Below are 19,751 nucleotides of genomic sequence, written 5' to 3'. Positions count from 1 at the left end.
TCCTTAGACTGTGTCCCCTGGTTCTGGACTTCCCCAACATCGGGAACATTCTTCCTGCATCTAACCTGTACAGTCCCGTCAGAATTTTATACATTTCTTTGAGATCCCGTCTCATTCTTCCAAATTCTAATGAGTATAAGCCTAGCCGACCCAGTCTTTCCTCATATGTCAGTCCTGCCATCCCAGGAATCAATCTGGTGAACCTTCGCTGCACTCCCTCAATAGCAAACACGTCCTTCCTCAGATTAGGAGACCAAAACTGCTCACAATACTTAAGGTGTGGCCTCACCAAAGCCCTGTACAACTGAAGCAAGACTTCCCTGCTCCCATACTTAAATCCCCTCGCTCTGAAGGCCAGCATACCATTTGCTTTCATTATTGCCTATTGTACCTGCATGCCTACCTTCAATGACTGATGTACCATGACACCTAGGTCTCATTGCACCTCCCCTTTTACTAATCTGTCACCATTCAGATAATAATCTGCCTTCCTGTTTTTGCCACTAAAGTGGATAACCTCATATTTATCCACATTATACTGCCATGCATTTGCCCATTCACCTAACCTGTCCAAGTCCCCCTGCAGCCTCAGCATCCTCCTCGCAGCTCGCACTGCCACCCAGCTTAGTGTCATCTGCAAACTTGGCGATATTACATTCAATTCCTTCATCTAAATCATTAATGTATATTGTAAATAGCTGGGGTCCTAGCACTGAACCCTGCGGCACCCCACTAGTCACTGCCTGCCATTCTGAAAAGGACCCGTTTATTCCCACTCTTTGCTTCCTGTCTGCCAACCATTTCTCTATCCAATTCAATACATAGAAACATAGAAAATAGGTGCAGGAGTAGACCATTCGGCCTTTCAAGCCTGCACCACCATTCAATAAGATCATGGCTGATCATTCACCTCAGTACCCCTTTCCTGCTTTCTATCCTTACTCCTTGATCCCTTTAGCCGTAAGAGCCAAATCTAACTCCCTCTTGAATATATCCAATGAACTGGCATCAACAACTCTCTGCGGTAGGGAATTACAAAGGTTAACAACTCTCCGAGTGAAGAAGCTTCTCCTCATCTCAGTCCTAAATGGCTTACCCCTTATCCTTAGACTGTGTCCCCTGGTTCTAGACTTCCCCAATATCGGGAACATTTTTCCTGCATCTAACCTGTCCAGTGCTGTCAGAATTTTATATATTTCTATGAGCTCCCCTCTCATCCTTCTAAACTCCAGTGAATAAAGGCCCAGTCAATCCAGTCTCTCCTCATATGTCAGTCCAGCCATCCCGCGAATCAGTCTGGTGAACCTTCGCTGCACTCCCTCAATAGCAAGAACGTCCTTCCTCAGATTAGGAGACCAAAACTGAACACAATATTCCAGGTAAGGCCTCACCAAGGCCCTGTACAACTGCAGTAAGACCTCCCTGCTCCTATACTCAAATCCTCTAGCTATGAAGGCCAACATAGCATTTGCCTTCTTCACTGCCTGCTGTACCTGCATGCCAACTTTCAATGACTGATGAATCATGATACCCAGGTCTCGTTGCACCTCCCCCTTTCCTAATCTGCCGCCATTCAGATAATATTCTGCCTTTGTGCTTTTGCCCCCAAAGTGAATAACCTCACATTTATCCACATTATACTGCATCTGCCATGCATTTGCCCACCCACCAAACCTGTCCAAGTCACTCTGCAGCCTCTTAGCGTCCTCCTCACAGCTCACACTGCCACCCAGTTTAGTGTCATCTGAAAACTTGGAGATACTACACTCAATTCCTTCATCTAAATCATTAATGTATATTGTAAATAGCTGGGGTCCCAGCACTGAGCCCTGCGGCACCCCACTAGTCACTGCCTGCCATTCTGAAAAGGACCGGTTTATCCTGACTCTCTGTTTCCTGTCTGCCAACCAGTTCGCTATCCACATCAGTACATTACCCCCAATACCATGTGCTTTAATTTTGCACACCAATCTCTTGTTTGGGACCTTGTCAAAAGCCTTTTGAAAGTCCAAATACACTACATCCACTGATTCTCCCTTGTCCACTCTGCTAGTTACATCCTTAAAAAATTCCAGAAAATTTGTCAAGCATGATTTCCCTTTCATAAATCCATGTTGACTTATACTGATCCTGCCACTGCTTTGCAAATGCGCTGCTATTTCATCTTTAATAATTGATTCCAATATTTTCCCCACTACTGATGTCAGGCTAACCGGTCTCTAATTACCCGTTTTCTCTCTTCCTCCTTTTTAAAAAAGTGGTTACATTAGCTACCCTCCAGTCCATAGGAACTGATCCAGAATCAATAGACTGTCGGAAAATGATCACCAATGCGTCCACTATTTCTCGGGGCACTTCCTTAAGTACTCTGGGATGCAGACTATCAGGCCCCGGGGATTTATCGGCCTTCAATCCCATCAATTTCCCTAACACAATTTCCTGACTAGTAAGGATATCCTTCAGTTCCTTCTTCTCACTAGACCCTCGGTCCCCGAGAACTTCCGGAAGGTTATTTATGTCTTCCTTCGTGAAGACAGATCCAAAGTATTTGTTCAACTGGTCTGCCATTTCTTTGTTCCCCATTATAAATTCATCTGAATCTGACTGCAAGGGACTTACGTTTGTCTTCACTAATCTTTTTCTCTTCACATATCTATAGAAGCTTTTGCAGTCAGTTTTTATGTTCCCGGCAAGCTTCCTTTCATACTTTATTTTACCCCTCTTAATTAAACCCTTTGTCCTCCTCTGCTGAATTCTAAATTTCTCCCAGTCCTCAGGTTTGCTGCTTTTTCTGGCCAATTTATATGCCTCTTCCTTGGATTTAACACTATCCTTGATTTCCCTTGTTAGCCACGGTTGAGCCAACTTCCCAATTTTATTTTTACTCCAGACAGGGATGTACAATTGTTGAAGTTCATCCATGTGATTTTTAAATGTTTGCCATTGCCTATCCACCGTCAAGCTTCTAAATATCACTTGCCAGTCTATTCTAGCCAATTCACATCTCATACCTTTAGTTACCTTTCCTTAAGTTCAGGACTCTAGTCTCTGAATTAACTGTGCCACTCTCCATCTTAATAAAGAATTCTACCATATTACCCCCAATACCATGTGCCTTAATTTTGCCCACCAATCTCTTGTGTGGGAACTTGTCAAAAGCCTTTTGAAAGTCCAAATACACCACATCCACTGGTTCTCCCTGATCCACTCTACTAGTTACATCTTCAAAAAATTCCAGAAGATTTGTCAAGCATGATTTCCCTTTCATAAATCCATACTGACCTGGACTGATCCTGTCACTGCTTTCCAAATGCGCTGCTATTAGATCTTTAATAATTGATTCCAGCATTTTCCCCACCACCAATGTCAGGCTAACCGGCCTATAATTCCCTGTTTTCTCTCTCCCTCCTTTTTTTTAAAAGTGGGGTTACATTAGCTACCCTCCAATCCATAGGAACTGATCCTGAGTCCATGGAATGTTGGAAAATGACCACCAATCCATCAACTATTTCTAGGGCCACCTCCTTAAGTACTCTGGGATGCAGACTATCAGGCCCTGGGGATTTATCGGCCTTCAGTCCCTTCAATTTCCCTAACACCATTTACTGACTAATAAGGATTTCCCTCAGTTCCCCCTTCTCATTAGACTCTCGATCCGCTTGGATTTTCGGGAGGTTATTAGTGTCTTCCTTCGTGAAGACAGAACCAAAGTATTTGTTCAATTGTCATTTCCTTGTTCCCCATTATGAATTCACCTGATTCTGATCCCAAGGGATCTACATTAGTCTTCACTAATCTTTTTCTCTTCACAGTCAGTTTTGCAGTCAGTTTTTATGTTCCCTGCAAGCTTACTCTCATACTCTATTTTCCCCCTCCTAATTAAACCCTTAGTCCTCCTCGGCTGAATTCTAAATTTCTCCCAGTCCTCAGGTTTGCTGCTTTTTCTGGCCAATTTATATGCCTCTTCCTTGGATTTAACACTATGCCTAATATTAGCCACGGCTGTGCCACCTTCCCTTTTTTATTTTTACACCACACAGGGATGTACAATTGTTGCAGTTCATCCATATGATCTTTAAATGTCTGCCATTGCCTATCCACCGTCAACCCTTTAAGTATCATTCGCCAGTTTATCCTAGCCAGTTCATACCGTCGATGTTTCCTTTCTTTAAGTTCAGGACCCAAGTCTCTGAATTAACTGTGTCACTCTCCATCTTAATGAAGAATTCTACCATATTATGGTCACTCTTCCCCAAGGGGCCTCGCACAACATGATTGCTAATTAATCCTCTCTCATTACACAACACCCAGTCTAGGATGGCCAGCTCTCTAGTTGGTTCCTCGACATATTGGTCGAGAAAACCATCCCTTATACAATCCAGGAAATCCTCCTCCACAGTATTGCTACCAGTTTGATTAGCCCAATCAATATGTAGATTAAAGTCACCCATGATAACTACTGTACCCTTATTGCACGCGTCCCTAATTTCCTGTTTGATGCCGTCCCCAACCTCCCTAATACTGTTTGGTGGTCTGTACACAATTCCCACTAACGTTTTCTGCCCTTTGGTGTTTCGCAGCTCTACCCATATAGATTCCACATCATCCACGCTAATGTCCTTCCTTACTATTGCCTTAACCAGTAACGCTACCCCACCTCCTTTTCCTTCCTGTCTATTCTTCCTGAATATTGAATACCCCTGGATATTGAGTTCCCAGCCTTGGTTACCCTGGAGCCATGTCTCCGTAATCCCAATTACATCATATCCGTTAACATCTATCTGTGCAGTTAAATCATCCACCTTATTACGAATGCTCCTTGCATTGAGACTCAGAGCCTTCAGGCTTGTTTTTTTTAAACACTTTTTGTCCTTTTCGAATTCTGTTGTAATGTGGCCCTTTTTGATTTTTGCCTTTGTTTTCTCTGCCCTCCACTCTTGTTTTTCTCCTTCCTACCTTTTGCTTCTGCCCCCTTTTTATTTCCCTCTACCTCCCTGCATAGATTCCCAACCCCCTGCCATTTTAGTTTAAACCCTCCGCAACAGCACTAGCAAACCCTCCCCCTAGGACATCGGTTCCGGTCCTGCCCAGGTGAAGACTGTCCGGTTTGTACTGGTCCCACCTTCCCCAGAACCGGTTCCAATGTCTCAGGAATTTGAATCCCTCCCCCTTGCAATGAGAGATTGGAGACGAGAGATGGCAAGCTTGTACACTTTCAAAAGTGCAACAGAAGTTCTCAATGAGCCTTTCTAGATATAAGAGCAATGCACTAGCTTCGGATGGACTTGTGCTTTGTAGAAGATTAAGAGATTTAGGAGGAGTGACTAAAATCTTGGTCAAAAGAGAACCACTGTTTGGCACAAAAGAGGAAATTAACTTCTTGGATGCAATGGGAGAGATGAGAGCTCCATTTGACGTCAGAGAAGGTCAACTGAAGAAGGAGGTCTAAGGGTGGAGCCAGCAAAGCTAAGAGTTGATAGCAGTTGGTTAGAATTGAGTGAAGCATGAAGAAACTGTGTCTTTGAATAACAATAAGATTTTCCTTGCCCAAAAGAGCATGGAGGGAGAATTAGATGTAGTAATTTAGCCACATCCAAAATTCTCAGCAAGAGTGGATAGGTTTGATGTTGAGTTTAGGAGATTACTTGCATGAAGAAGGAACAAAATGCAATAGAGTGGAAAAGAGAACAGAATCCTGGGAGACAATGAGTTAATATGAAGATCAAAAGATGAGCCATTAACTACAAAACAAAGAATAATTTAGGAAGAAATTGGACAGCCATGAATGCTACTTGTGAGAGAACGTACAATGGTAACTTTTTTTGGAACAAATGGCCCCAAATCTAAACAAATCGTTTACACATCTTGAATGCAATGATAAATGATGCACTAAAATGTTCAACAGTAGAGTTTGCAACATAGGCAACAAGGTCACCAGTACTGGGAATTATAAAATTATCCTGAAGACAGCCAGATTTTTCAAACTGATGGCTAATTCAAGAGTTAACAGCAACTTCCATAATTTTAGAAATGTAAAAAACAGTAGGATTGTACTTGGAATGATGAGAGGGACTGCTTTTCTTAAGTGAAAATAAGAACATTTTCAGGAAGCTCAGATAATCTGGGAGCAAGAGACCAAGGAGATAGCACTGGATCGTGTAACTGCCAAGATATACAGCTCGTGGATGATAAGTGGGATACTGTCAAGATTTGTGAACTAATTGGAGACCTCAGAGTACATAATTCGATGGATCTGGTATAGTTAAACTTGATGTCAGTAATAACAATAGAAAAGTAGAATTGCAGGAGGTCCTTTACCAAGATTATCACAATTAGACTTGAAGAAAAGTGAACCATAAAAGATCAGGTTTCTATTTAGCAGAGCCAGCAACTGTATCATCAGGATGGAAGTTAAAATAGACAGCTTCGGCAAGGGACTAGATGGAGCGACTGCTGGAGAAATAAAGTTGGATGTGAATGCTGCAGTCTGATGAAAAGGTCAGGATGTGAAAGACAAATGTTTACCCGAGATGGCATGATTGAAACAGACCCTGATCTAATGGAAGAGGAAGAGTGAGGCCTTTCATGCCACTTTACTGGCATAGACAGAAGGTTCAAAGAAGTAAGAGCAGTAGTTGGACAAGGGAAAAAGACCTTTCTAGTTTTGCAGTGGCAAAAATGGGGTTGATTACAAAGTAAGTTATTTTAATCTATCACTTGTACAAAACAGAAGAACTGTTCTTCAGGTGCTGGATTCCACAGAAAAACCTCAATTTTACTTACTCCAAAATTTTATTTGGAAAGTCCTTTTAATGTGACAACAGAATCAACAGTAATCATCACCTACTGATTTTATCGTTTTTAAATTTATCTTGAATTATTCTTTTCACAATGGCCAACATTTCAAGTTGTCGCCAGTGAAAAATGAGTATGCCTAATTGAACTGGAAGATCTAAAATATAGTTGTTCTTAAAATATATTTTGGTGTTCAGAAACTGTCTTTCACAGAATTATATTACCAATGTTGCTGTACACAACCCTAAGCCAATCAGAATGACTGAATACTATTTTTTAAAAGATTTTATTGACATATTGCAAGTGTATATAGCTTCAAACAGAATACGCACTAAAATCATCTGTAGTCTTTAAAATGAATATATTACAGTATTGTTTTATCCATCTTTAGGTGCAAAATTTTAACAAGTTCATGTCAAAATATGTAGTGCGAGTAACATAAAATATTACTGTAGATGAGGCAGTTCTTGGTCCAGTCCTACTTTGTGCTGCCATGCTTTCAGCTAAAAGTTATTATTTTTGAATAAATTGGATTTAAATTTTGAATTAGCAGCAGCAACCAAACTGAATCACAACATATGTATATGAATGTTAAGTTAGAAGAAAGTAATTTTTTTTAAATGGATATCCATTTAAAAAATTGCTGTCTTCCAAACATAACATCCATTTTCAATTTAACCAGAAGGCCAGGCAGCAGGTTACTAACTGAATGTTTTACTGAATGGACAAATGATTATGACAGTATATTTATGTCTATTAGGGTAGCTTATTTCGCAGATGCTATCCTGGATTATTTTTTGAGCAGTCTGAAAACACTGCATACCAGACTTATTGGACAGAAAGCAGTCATATGTTACTCGTGATAAAATATGTAACTCCTACAAGACAAGACTTTCCATTAAGCATTTTATCTTACAGTTCAGTCATGAATTGAATAGCTCAAACATGACTTCATACACACTTGCTATCACCTATGTGAACTCCTGGCAGGTCAGATGGAAAATGCTCCTTCTTTATGACTGCAATTGTACACCAAATTAACTAAACTCCCAAGAGCTACATTCTGTCACTTTCCTGAAAAGTGCACTATATCTTTTCATATAGATTTTAAATTAAATTTAACAAACTTGTACAGTAACAGTCTACAGTTAAAATAATAATGCAGCAGTAAGTCAGTCTACATTGCTAATGGATGAACTTCCCCCTTTAAAATTACTATTGCCAGTATACTAAGCATCAAAACAATATAAATACTACAGTATGCATAAAACATTTACATTTTAGTGTTATCTGTAATTCAGATCTGATCACTGTTGCATACTATTAACAGGTCAACACAAAAGTTCATCCAATAGTGCCTACAGTCTTTTACATTCTCGCCCCCAGTAACAGGTTGTAAAAGCAAGCAGGTTAACAATTTCCCACAATTTTAGAATCATAGAATGATTACAACACAGAAGAAGGCCATTTGGTCCACTGAGCCAGTGACAGCTCTCTGCAAGAGCACTTCAGCTAGTCCCACTCCTCCGTCCGTTCCCCATAGCCCTGCATTTTTTTTCCTTTAGGTACTTATCCAATTCCCTTTTGAAAGCCATGATTGAATCTGCCTCCACCATCCTTTCAGGCAGTGCGTTCCAGTTCCTAATCACTCGCTGCACAAAAAAGTTTTCCCTCATGTCGCCTTTGCTTCTTCTGCCAATCACCTTCAATCTGTGTCCTCTGGTTTGTGACCCTTCCATCAATGGGAACAGTTTCTCTCCATCGACTGTCTAGATTCCTTTCAACCTTCTCTGCTCGAGAACAACCCCAGCTTCTCCAGTCTATCCACGTAACAGAAGTTCCTCATTCCTGGAACCATTCTTGTAAATCTTTTCTGCACCCTCTCTAAGGCCTTCACATCCTTCCTAAAGTGCGGTGGACAGAATTGGACACACTGCTCCAGTTGAGGCCGAATCAGTGCATTATAAAGGTTCATCATAACTTCTTTGCTTTTGTACTCTATACCTCTATTTATGAAGCCTAGGATCCTGTATGTTTTTTTAACTGATTTTTCAACCTGCACTGCCACCTTCAACAATTTGTGCACATATACCCTTAGGTGTCTGTTCATGCACCCCCTTTAGAATTATACCCTTAGTTTATATTGCCTCTCCTCGTTCTTCCTTCTAAAATTTATTATTTTGCACTTTTCCGCGTTAAATTTTATCTGGCACGTGTCCGCCCATCGCACCAGCCTGTCTATGTCCTCTTGAAGCCTATCACTATCCTGCTCACTCTTCACTATATTTCCAAGTTTTGTGAATTTTGAAATTGTGACCTGTACACCCAAGTCCAAGTCATTAATATGCATCAAGAAAAGCAGTGGTCCTAGTACCGACCTTTGGGGAACACCATTGTGTGCCTTCCTCCAGTCCGAGAAACAACCGTTCACTATTACTCTCTGTTTCCTGTCTCTTAGCCAATTTCATATCCAAGCTGCCACTGTCCATTTTATTTCATGGGCTTCAACTTTGCTGGCAAGCCTATTATGTGGCACTTTATCAAACGCCTTTTGGAAGTCCATGTACACCACATGAACCGCATTGCCCTTATCAACCCTCTCTATTACCTCATCAAAAAACTCAATTACATTAGCTAAACATAATTTGCCTTTAACAAATCTGTGCTGGTTTTCCTTAATTAATCCACACTTGTCCAAGTGACTTAATTTTGTCCTGGATTATCGTTTCTGAAAACTTCCCCACTACCGAGGTTAAACTGACTGGCTTCTGGTTGCTGGGTTTAAGCTTACACCCTTTTTTGAACAAGGGTGTAACATTTGCAATTCTCCAGTTTTTCGGCACCACTCATGCAGAATGGGATAGTAGTAGTACCTTAATGTCTTAAGGGGCAACTGCCTCAATGACTCAGCAGCAAGATTCTGATACATCTATGGCTAGCACAAGGGCTATAAGGGAATGACTTCTGAGGACAGACTGCATTAAAGGAGGTAAGTGAGGCAGTCAATCCAATCTTCCCTTCCCCAAGAACTACCACACAGTTCAGGAAGAGATTCATCGACTTCACAAATGTGGCCAAGGTAAGTCACTGTACCCAATGTACATCCTGTAATAATCACAGAGGCTTCATACACCTCCTATATCTCATCAATTGTGTGTCAGGGAAATTGACTTATAAAATGGGAACCACTGAAGCACCACTATAACTCAAAAGAAATCCATGAAGGCACATTGCCTGCCACAAGTGGTTCTGCTAACTTTGGCGGACAGGTGATTTAAAGAGACAATGCAATTCTCATCACGGGATACACGCTTCATAAGGAGGAAAACAAGTTCCATGCCACTTGCATTCCTTTAACATTCTCTGCCTGCAACAACTTGTATTTATATAGAGCCTTTAACGTAGTGAAATGTCACAAGGCGCTTCACAGGAGTATTATGAGATAAAAAATTTGACACCGAGCTGCATAAGGAGAAATTAGGGCAGGTGACAAAAATCTTGGTCAAAGAGGTAGGTTTTAAGGAGCGTATGGAAGGAGGAAAGAGAGGTAGAGGGGCAAAGAGGTTTCGGCAGGGAGTTCCAGAATTAGGGCCGAGGCAACAGAAGGCACGGCCATCAATAGTTGAGCGATTATAATCAGGGATGCTCAAAAGGGCAGAATTAGAGGAGTGCAGATATCTCTGGGGGGATTATGGGGCTGAAGGAGATTACAGAGATAAGGTGGGGCGAGGCCTTGGAGGGATTTGTAAACAAGGATGAGAATTTTGAAATTAAGGCCTTGCTTAACTGGGAGCCAATGTAGGTCAGCAAGCACAGGGCGGGACAAAAGAGAGTAAATTAAGGGGAGTTTGAGAAGTAAAGACAGCAGCAACCAAACAAATAATCTTGATTTTGTTGATAAAATCATTCACTAGCTCCTTACTTTGAAAATGTAGATAAAAGTTGCGAGGGAGGGAAGTCTAAGGAGATGGTTGGTAATGCACAAGAGTTTGAAGACTTCTTACTTTCCAAGATGCCATCGAATAATGAGAAGATCTGGCAATGGTGAAGAAGCAGTGGTAATGCTGGAGGTAGTCATACCAAATCTGGAGGTGAATAGCCAAAGTAGGTGATTTCTAGTCTGCAACCCAGAGACTTGAGTAGCAGAGCTGTAATAGATAGAGGGTGGGAGACTATTAGGGACCTGGTGGGGATGAGGGCATCGAAGGTGGAAGCCAATCATGGAAACATTAATATCAATGCGGATGTTGGGCCAGAGAGACTGTCAGGAATTAATGAGAGTGAGGACGGTTTTTTTTTCAACACAAAGGAAAAATGAGAGGGAAATGGGTTTTGTAATGGGCAGCAAGATATGCCCGAGGAATTAGTTGCAAATGGCCAAAGGATTGAAAGTTGCAAGCTAGTTACATCTCTTTTGATTGACTAGATTGGAGGAAGTGGCAAAGTGTGCATGTGGGACATTTAATGAGAAGGGGGAGATGAAAAAATCTGGGAAGCAATTAGAGGAGTTGGATTAGGATAGAATTCTAGTGCTGGTTGTAGTCTCCAATAAACAAAGAATTGCTGAATGTAGAGAGAAAATAAAAAGGATGATATTTCAGAGTAGAATACACAAAAAGCCAGGGAGGGGGAGGGTTATAGATGATAAGGATCATGAAGGAAACAAGCCTCAGTCTTTTTTGTGAAGGAACAAGGGTTTGCAGCGTGATGTAATGGAGACGCATCTCAAACTCTGGGACAATCTATATACTATTGTGTGTGATCCGAATTTCTCTCCACTTTTGTGGTAATAAAATGAAGTCATTCTGCAAAGAAAAAATACACCATTTTTATATTTTATAAAGGCAAATAATATTTCTGGGGTAATTGCATCAGCCTGAGATGATGTCATTGTAGTTTTGTAGCTCAAATTCATACTAATTTCATAAAGTAGATGACTACTGTTCTTCCTTGTCTAGTGATGTTGATTACTGTGCTCATGGTAAGTTGCAAATGACATTCACCAAGTTAAAGGTACTTTCATTCCATTTTCAATAATATTGTTCCATTACCTACAACAAAATGAAACTCTTATAAAAAAATGTTTTAAATGCAAGCACTTATGACCTGCAGCACATTCTAAGTCCTCTTTCTGTCAGCTTTGATTAAGTGACTCCCCCCGAGGTATATTTCCTTTTACTGCAAGTCAGCAGTTCTTTGATGCCTATTGCACCAGCATGGGAAATCAAGTGCCAAGTGTTTCTGAAACAAGTTATTAATCACAATCTTTAATTCAATATCGGGTTGCAAAACCCCTCAAGATATACAATAGCTACAGTTCCAGCAATTAGTTATGTTCATAGAAGAAGAAAATGCATAATATATATAAACACACAAACACACACATAATAAAAATAATTAAATAAATGGATTGACCTGTCAACATGAATCACAGCTAAATGTCACCAAACACAATCATTAGTCTGAACATTTGGTAACCTATAAGAGAATAGCTAGAAAAACTAAGGTACATGCCTATCTGCTTTTATTAACCCATTGTATATTACTGGACTACCACTATGACCCAGAATATGAGGTCGGAGGCATATCTCCAGAGTAAGTCTCTGACCCACTAAAAATGTACAAACATAGCTTCAGACTCCCAGACTGCAGAGCGTTCAGGTCTCGGGCCAACAGACGTATGCCTGCAGAAAGGCCCACTGATCCCAGGGACGCAGGTGGTTCAGAAGCGTCCGTGAGATCACGTGGGCCAGGTCATCCAATCAGAAAGGAGGATTCCATTGCTGTCATTTCCAAACAGAATCCCTTAATGACAAGCAATTGAACCCCCAAATAATTAAAGAATTTATACAATTCTAATTTTTAAAAATTTCTCATTTTCAAATTTAATTAAAAGTCCCTACAATATATTAAATACAATAAAAATTCATTTTGAAAAATAATTTTAAAGATTTAATCTGGGCCAAAATTTGTATAAATAATTTTAAGTGTTTGTGCATCATGTTTTATTTTTAAATTTTTTATTTAAGATTTATATTAATCATAACACTGGTGAAAGCAGGCCCTATGCATACTTTTACTAGCTATAAAAGTTTTGTGGGCATTTGCTGGGCATCATCATCATAGGCAATTCCTCGAAATCGAGAAAAATTTGCTTCCACTCTAAAAGTGAGTTCTTAGGTGCCTGAACAGTCCAATATGGGAATTTCAGTCTCTGTCACAGGTGGGACAGACAGTCGTTGGAGGAAAGGGTGGGTGGGGAGCCTGGTTTGCCGTACGTTCCTTCCGCTGCCTGCGCTTGCTTTCTGCATGCTCTCTGCAATGAGATTCGAGGTGTTCAGCGCTCTCCCGGATGCTCTTCTTCCACTTAGGGCAATCTTTGGCCAGGGACTCCCAGGTGTCGGTGGTGATGTTGCATTTTATCAAGGAGAGTTTGAGGATGTCCTTGAAATGTTTCCTCTGCCCACCTGGGGCTCGCTTGCCGTGTAGCAGTTCTGAGTAGAGTGCTTGCTTTGGGAGTCTTGTGGCTTGCCCAACGGAGCTGGTCGAGTGTGGTCAGTGCTTCAATGCTAGGGATGTTGGCCTGATAGAGGACACCAAACATTGGTACGTCTGTCCTCCCCGGGGATTTGCAGGATCTTGCGGAGACATCGTTGGTAGCATTTCTCCAGCGATTTGAGGTGTCTACTGTATATGGTCCACATCTCTGAGCGGATATCACTGCAGCCCTGTAGACCATGAGCTTGGTGCCAGATATGAGGGCCTGATCTTCGAAAACTTTGCTGGGCAGTAGTTGGACAAATAGCATTTGTTGGTACATGTGCACAAATCGTTGAAAGTGGTAGGGCAGGTGGAGAAAGCAGTTAAAAAAGCATACAGGATGCTGGGCTTCATAAATAGAGCCAGAGAGTACAAAAGCAAGGAAGTTATGATGAACCTTTATAAAACACTGGTTCGGCCTCAACTGGAGTAATTTTTTCCAATTCTGGGCATCGTACTTGAGGAAGGATGTGAAGGACAGAGAGGGTGCAGAAAAGATTTACAAGAATGGTTCCAGGGATGTGGGACTTCACTTATGTGGATAGACTGGAGAAGCTGGGGTCATTCTCCTTAAAACAGAGAAGGTTGAGAGGAGATTTGATCGAGGTGTTCAAAATCATGAGGGGTCTAGATAGAGTAGACAGGGAGAAACTGTTCCCATTGGCGGAATGATCAAGAAAAGAGGACACAGATTGAAGGTGATTGATGGCTCAGAGATGTGGACGATATACAGCAGACATCTCAAAGCACGGGAGAAGTACCTCTGCAAGATCCTACAAATCCACTGGGAGGATAGACGCACCAATGTCAGTCTTCTCGCTGAGGCCAGCATCCCCAGCATCAAAGCACTGACCACACTCGACCAGCTCCGTTGGGCGGGATACATCGTCCGCATGCCCGACACGAGACTCCCTAAGCAAGCGCTGTACTCAGAACTCCTAGTCTCCCTCCACCATCCTTTCAGGCAGTGCATTCCTGATCATAACCACTTGCTGTGTAAAAAAGATTTCCCTCATGCTGCCTTTGGTTCTTCTGCCAATCACCTTCAATCGACTGCTTGGTCATCCAGCAATTAAACTTTGTGTTTGACCATGAGGAGAAGGAGGGAGCGTGTTTTCCAAAGACATTCTTTCAAAGCAATCAAGCAAACACTTTAAAGCATTCAACTAGCTCAAGACCATCGAATTAGGAATCTACAAAGGAAAGCCTGCATAGGACGGACATCTGTGTGTGTAGGAAGATCCATTCACAGGAGAGAAAGAGCCCCATGTTAGGGCGGAGACAAATAAGCGTCGAAATATCAAATCGACAACATATCAGCAATACTCTGATAATCCTGCGGACACTAGAGCAGCTGTTCAGGAGTGCGAGAGTAGGAGATGGAGGCCCAGAGACCAGCCCAACTAGCTGCAGACAAAGATAGAGGGGTGCGAAATCGAGAGGTGATGTCACAGCCAAGCTGGTAAGTGGTTGGTTGTTCGACTGGCAAGTATAATTCTCTTTTAGACTGACTTTTAGATTGGTTTAATTGGCAGCGAACTACTAAGTAGCTGTTTGGTGTTTAAGTAAATTTTAGTAAGTAAATTAATTTAAGGGTTAAGTCATGGCAGGAGAGCTCGGACCCGTGTCATGCCCCTCCTGTGCTATGTGGGAAATCAGGGACTCTTCCAGTGTCCCTGACTACTATGTGTGCAGGAAATGTGTCCAACTGCAGCTCCTGACAGACCACATGATGGCACTGGAGCTGCGGATGGACTCACTCTGGAGCACGCGCAATGCTGAGAATGTTATGGATAGCACATTTAGTGAGTTGGTCACACCGCAGGTAAGGGTTAGGACAGATAGTGAATGGGTGATCAAGAGACAAGGCAAGAGCAGGAAGGTAGTGCAGCAGTCCCCTGTGGTCATCTCCCTCCAAAACAGATATACCGTTTTGGATACTGTTGGGGGAGATGACTTACCAGGGGAAGGCATCAGCAGCCAGGTTCATGGCACCATGGGTGGCTCTGCTGCACAGAAGGGCGGAAAAAAGAGTGGGAGAGCTATAGTGATAGGGGACTCTATTGTAAGGGGAATAGATAGGAGTTTCTGTGGCCATAACCGAGACTCCAGGATGGTATGTTGCCTCCCTGGTGCAAGGGTCAAGGATGTCTCGGAGAGGCTGCAGAGCATTCTGGAGAGGGAGGGTAAACAGCCAGTTGTCGTGGTACATGTAGGTACCAACGATATAGGTAAGTAGCGGGAAGAGGTCCTACAAGCTGAATTTAGGGAGCTAGGATTTAAATTAAAAAGTAGAACCTCAAAGGTAGTAATCTCTGGATTGCTACCAGTGCCATGTGCCAATCAGAGTAGAGGGAGCAGGATAGTTAGAATAAATACGTGGCTTGAGCAGTGGTGCAAGAGGGAGGGATTCAAATTCCTGGGACAATGGAACCAGTTCTGGGGGAAGTGGGACCTGTACAAAAGGGACGGTCTGCACTTGGGCAGGACTGGAACTGATGTCCTGGGGGTAACATTTGCTAATGCAGTTCGGGAATGTTTAAACTAATATGGCAGGGGGATGGGAACCTATGCAGCGAGACAGGGCGAAGTAATATGGAGTCAGAAACAGATGGTAGAAAGGTAAAAAGCAATAGTGGAAGGCCGAGTAAACAAAGACAAGAAACAAAAAGGGCCATACTACATCATAATTCTAAAAGGACAAAGGGTGTTAAAAAAACAAGCCTGAAGGCTTTGTGTCTTAATGCATGGAGTATCCATAATAAGGTGGATGAATTAACTGTGCAAATAGATGTTAATAGATATGATGTGATTGGGATTACAGAGACGTGGCTCCAGGATGATCAGGGCTGGGAACTCAACATCCAAGGGTATTCAACATTCAGGAAGGATAGAATAAAAGGAAAAGGAGGTGGGGTAGCACTGCTGGTTAAAGAGGAGATTAATGCAATAGTTAGGAAGGACATTAGCTTGGATAATGTGGAATCTATATGGGTAGAGCTGCAGAACACCAAAGGGTAGAAAATGTTAGTGGGAGTTGTGTACAGACCTCCAAACAGTAGTAGTGATGTTGGGGAGGGCATCAAACATGAAATTAGGGGTGCATGCAAGAAAGGTACAGCAGTTATCATGGGTGACTTTAATATGCATATAGATTGGGCTAACCAAACTGGAAGCAATACGGTGGAGGAGGATTTCCTGGAGTGCATAAGGGATGGTTTTCTAGACCAATATGTCAAGGAACCAACTAGTGGGGAGGCCATCTTAGACTGGGTGTTGTGTAATGAGAGAGGATTAATTAGCAATCTTGTTGTGCGAGGCCCCTAATATGGTGGAATTCTACATTAGGATGAAACAGTTAATTCAGAGACCATGGTCCAGAACTTAAAGAAGGACAACTTTGAAGGTATGAGGCGTGAATTGGCTAGGATAGATTGGCGAATGATACTTAAGGGGTTGACAGTGGATGGGCAATGGCAGACATTTAGAGACCGCATGGGTGAACTACAACAATTGTACATCCCTGTCTGGCGTAAAAATAAAAGAGGGAAGGTGGCTCAACCGTGGCTATCAAGGGAAATCAGGGATAGTATTAAAGCCAAGGAAGTGGCATACAAATTGGCCAGAAATAGCAGCGAACCCGGGACTGGGAGAAATTTAGAACTCAGCAGAGGAGGACAAAGGGTTTGATTAGGGCAGGGAAAATAGAGTACGAGAGGAAGCTTGCAGGGAACATTAAGATGGACAGCAAAAGCTTCTATGGATATGTAAAGAGAAAAAGGTTAGTAAAGACAAACGTAGGTCCACTGCAGTCAGAATCAGGGGAAGTCATAACTGGGAACAAAGAAATGGCAGACCAATTGAACAAGTACTTTAGTTCGGTATTCACTAAGGAGGACACAAACAACCTTCCGGATATAAAAGGGGTCGGAGGGTCCAGTAAGGAGGAGGAACTGAGGGAAATCCTTATTAGTCAGGAAATTGTGTTGTTGAAGTTGATGGGATTGAAGGCCGATAAATCCCCAGGGCCTGATGGACTGCATCCCAGAGTACTTAAGGAGGTGGCCTTGGAAATAACGGATGCATTGACAGTCATTTTCCAACATTCCATAGACTCTGGATCAGTTCCTATGGAGTGGAGGGTAGCCAATGTAACCCCACTTTTTAAAAAAGGAGGGAGAGAGAAAACAGGGAATTATAGACCGGTCAGCCTGACATCGGTAGTGGGTAAAATGATGGAATCAATTATTAAGGATGTCATAGCAGTGCATTTGGAAAGAGGTGACATGATAGGTCCAAGTCAGCATGGATTTGTGAAAGGGAAATCATGCTTGACAAATCTTCTGGAATTTTTTGAGGATGTTTCCAGTAAAGTGGACAAGGGAGAACCAGTTGATGTGGTGTATTTGGACTTTCAGAAGGCTTTTGAAAAGGTCCCACACAAGAGACTAATGTGCAAAGTTAAAGCACATGGGATTGGGGGTAGTGTGCTGACATTGAATTGAGAACTGGTTGGCAGACCGGAAGCAAAGAGTAGGAGTAAATGGGTACTTTTCAAAATGGCAGGCAGTGACTAGTAGGGTACTGCAAGGTTCTGTGCTGGAGCCCCAGCTGTTTACTTTGTACATTAATGATTTAGACAAGGGGATTAAATGTAGTATCTCCAAATTTGCGGATGACACTAAGTTGGGTGGCAGTGTGAACTGCGAGGAGGATGCTATGAGGCTGCAGAGTGACTTGGATAGGTTAGGTGAGTGGGCAAATGCATGGCAGATGAAGTATAATGTGGATAAATGTGAGGTTATCCACTTTGGTGGTAAAAACAGAGAGACAGACTATTATCTGAATGGTGACAGATTAGGAAAAGGGGAGGTGCAACGAGACCTGGGTGTCATGGTACATCAGTCATTGAAGGTTGGCATGCAGGTACAGCAGGCGGTTAAGAAAGCAAATGGCATGCTGGCCTTCATAGCGAGGGGATTTGAGTACAGGGGCAGGGAGGTGTTACTACAGTTGTACAGGGCCTTGGTGAGGCCACACCTGGAGTATTGTGTACAGTTTTGGTCTCCTAACTTGAGGAAGGACATTCTTGCTATTGAGGGAGTGCAGCGAAGGTTCACCAGACTGATTCCCGGGATGGCGGGACTGACATATCAAGAAAGACTGGATCAACTGGGCTTGTATTCACTGGAGTTCAGCAGAATGAGAGGGGATCTCATAGAAACTTTTAAAATTCTGACGGTTTTAGACAGGTTATATGCAGGAAGAATGTTCCCAATGTTGGGGAAGTCCAGAACCAGGGGTCACAGTCTAAGGATAAGGGTAAGCCATTTAGGACCGAGATGAGGAGAAACTTCTTCACCCAGAAAGTGTTGAACCTGTGGAATTCTCTACCACAGAAAGTTGTTGAGGCCAATTCACTAAATATATTCAAAAAGGAGTTAGATGTAGTCCTTACTACTAGGGGGATCAAGGGGTATGGCGAGAAAGCAGGAATGGGGTACTGAAGTTGCATGTTCAGCCATGAACTCATTGAATGGTGGTGCAGGCTCGAAGGACCGAATGGCCTACTCCTGCACCTATTTTCTATATTTCTATCTTTCTATATCGGAGGGCAGGTGTCACTACTGCCCTGTAGACCATAAGCTTGGTGCCAGATTTGAGGTCCTGGTCTTCAAATACTCTCTTCCTCAGGCGACCAAAGGCTGCGCTGGCGCACTGGAGACGGTGTTGGACCTCATCTACGTTGTCCAAGGCCGCACGATGGATTTTGATAACCGGGGGGGGTAGTGCTGTGTTGCAAGGTCAGATGGATGTTCAGTGTATGGCCCATGCTTTCGTACGCCTCTACTCGGAACTCCTACATGGCAAGCGAGCCCCAGGTGGACAGAGGAAACATTTCAAGCACACTCTCAAAGCCTCCTTGATAAAGTGCAACATCCACACCGGCACCTGGGAATCCCTGGCCCAAGACCAGCCAAAGTGGAGGAAGAGCATCTGGGAAGGCGCTGAGTACCTAGTGTCTCGTCACTGAGAGCATGCAGAAATCAAGCGCACACAACGGAAGGAGTGTGCAGCAAACCAGACTCCCCACCCACCCTTTCCTTCAACCACTGTCTGCCCCACCTGCATTGGAATGTACAGCCACCTGAGAACTCACTTTTAGAGAGGAAGGAAGTCTTCCTCGATTTCGAGGGACTACCTATGATGATGATGATGATGGAGGCAGACTCAATCGTGTCTTTCAAAAGGGAATTGGATAAGTACCTGAAGGATAAAACGTTGCAGTGCTATAAGGAAAGGGTGGGGAAGTGGGACTAGCTGAAGTGCTCCTGCAGAGAACCAGAGCAGGCTTGACGGGCCAAATGGTCTCCTGCTGTGCTGTAACCATTCTATGATTCTGACATGCAATACAT

The 19,751-nt window shown here is 42.7% G+C and overlaps 1 protein-coding gene across 1 annotated transcript in view; it reads right to left on the bottom strand.

Moving 5' to 3' along the window:
- LOC139266809 (sterile alpha motif domain-containing protein 12-like) overlaps nt 1-19,751 on the bottom strand; it is a 112,196-nt gene that overhangs the window by 15,876 nt on the left and 76,569 nt on the right. The gene's annotated exons all lie outside the window — the stretch shown is intronic.

This window comes from Pristiophorus japonicus, chromosome 7, assembly GCF_044704955.1.
Source record: "Pristiophorus japonicus isolate sPriJap1 chromosome 7, sPriJap1.hap1, whole genome shotgun sequence".
NCBI classification, from domain to species: Eukaryota; Metazoa; Chordata; class Chondrichthyes; family Pristiophoridae; genus Pristiophorus; species Pristiophorus japonicus.
Note: the sequence above shows the minus strand (reverse complement) of the source record. Positions and strands in the feature narration are given on the sequence as shown.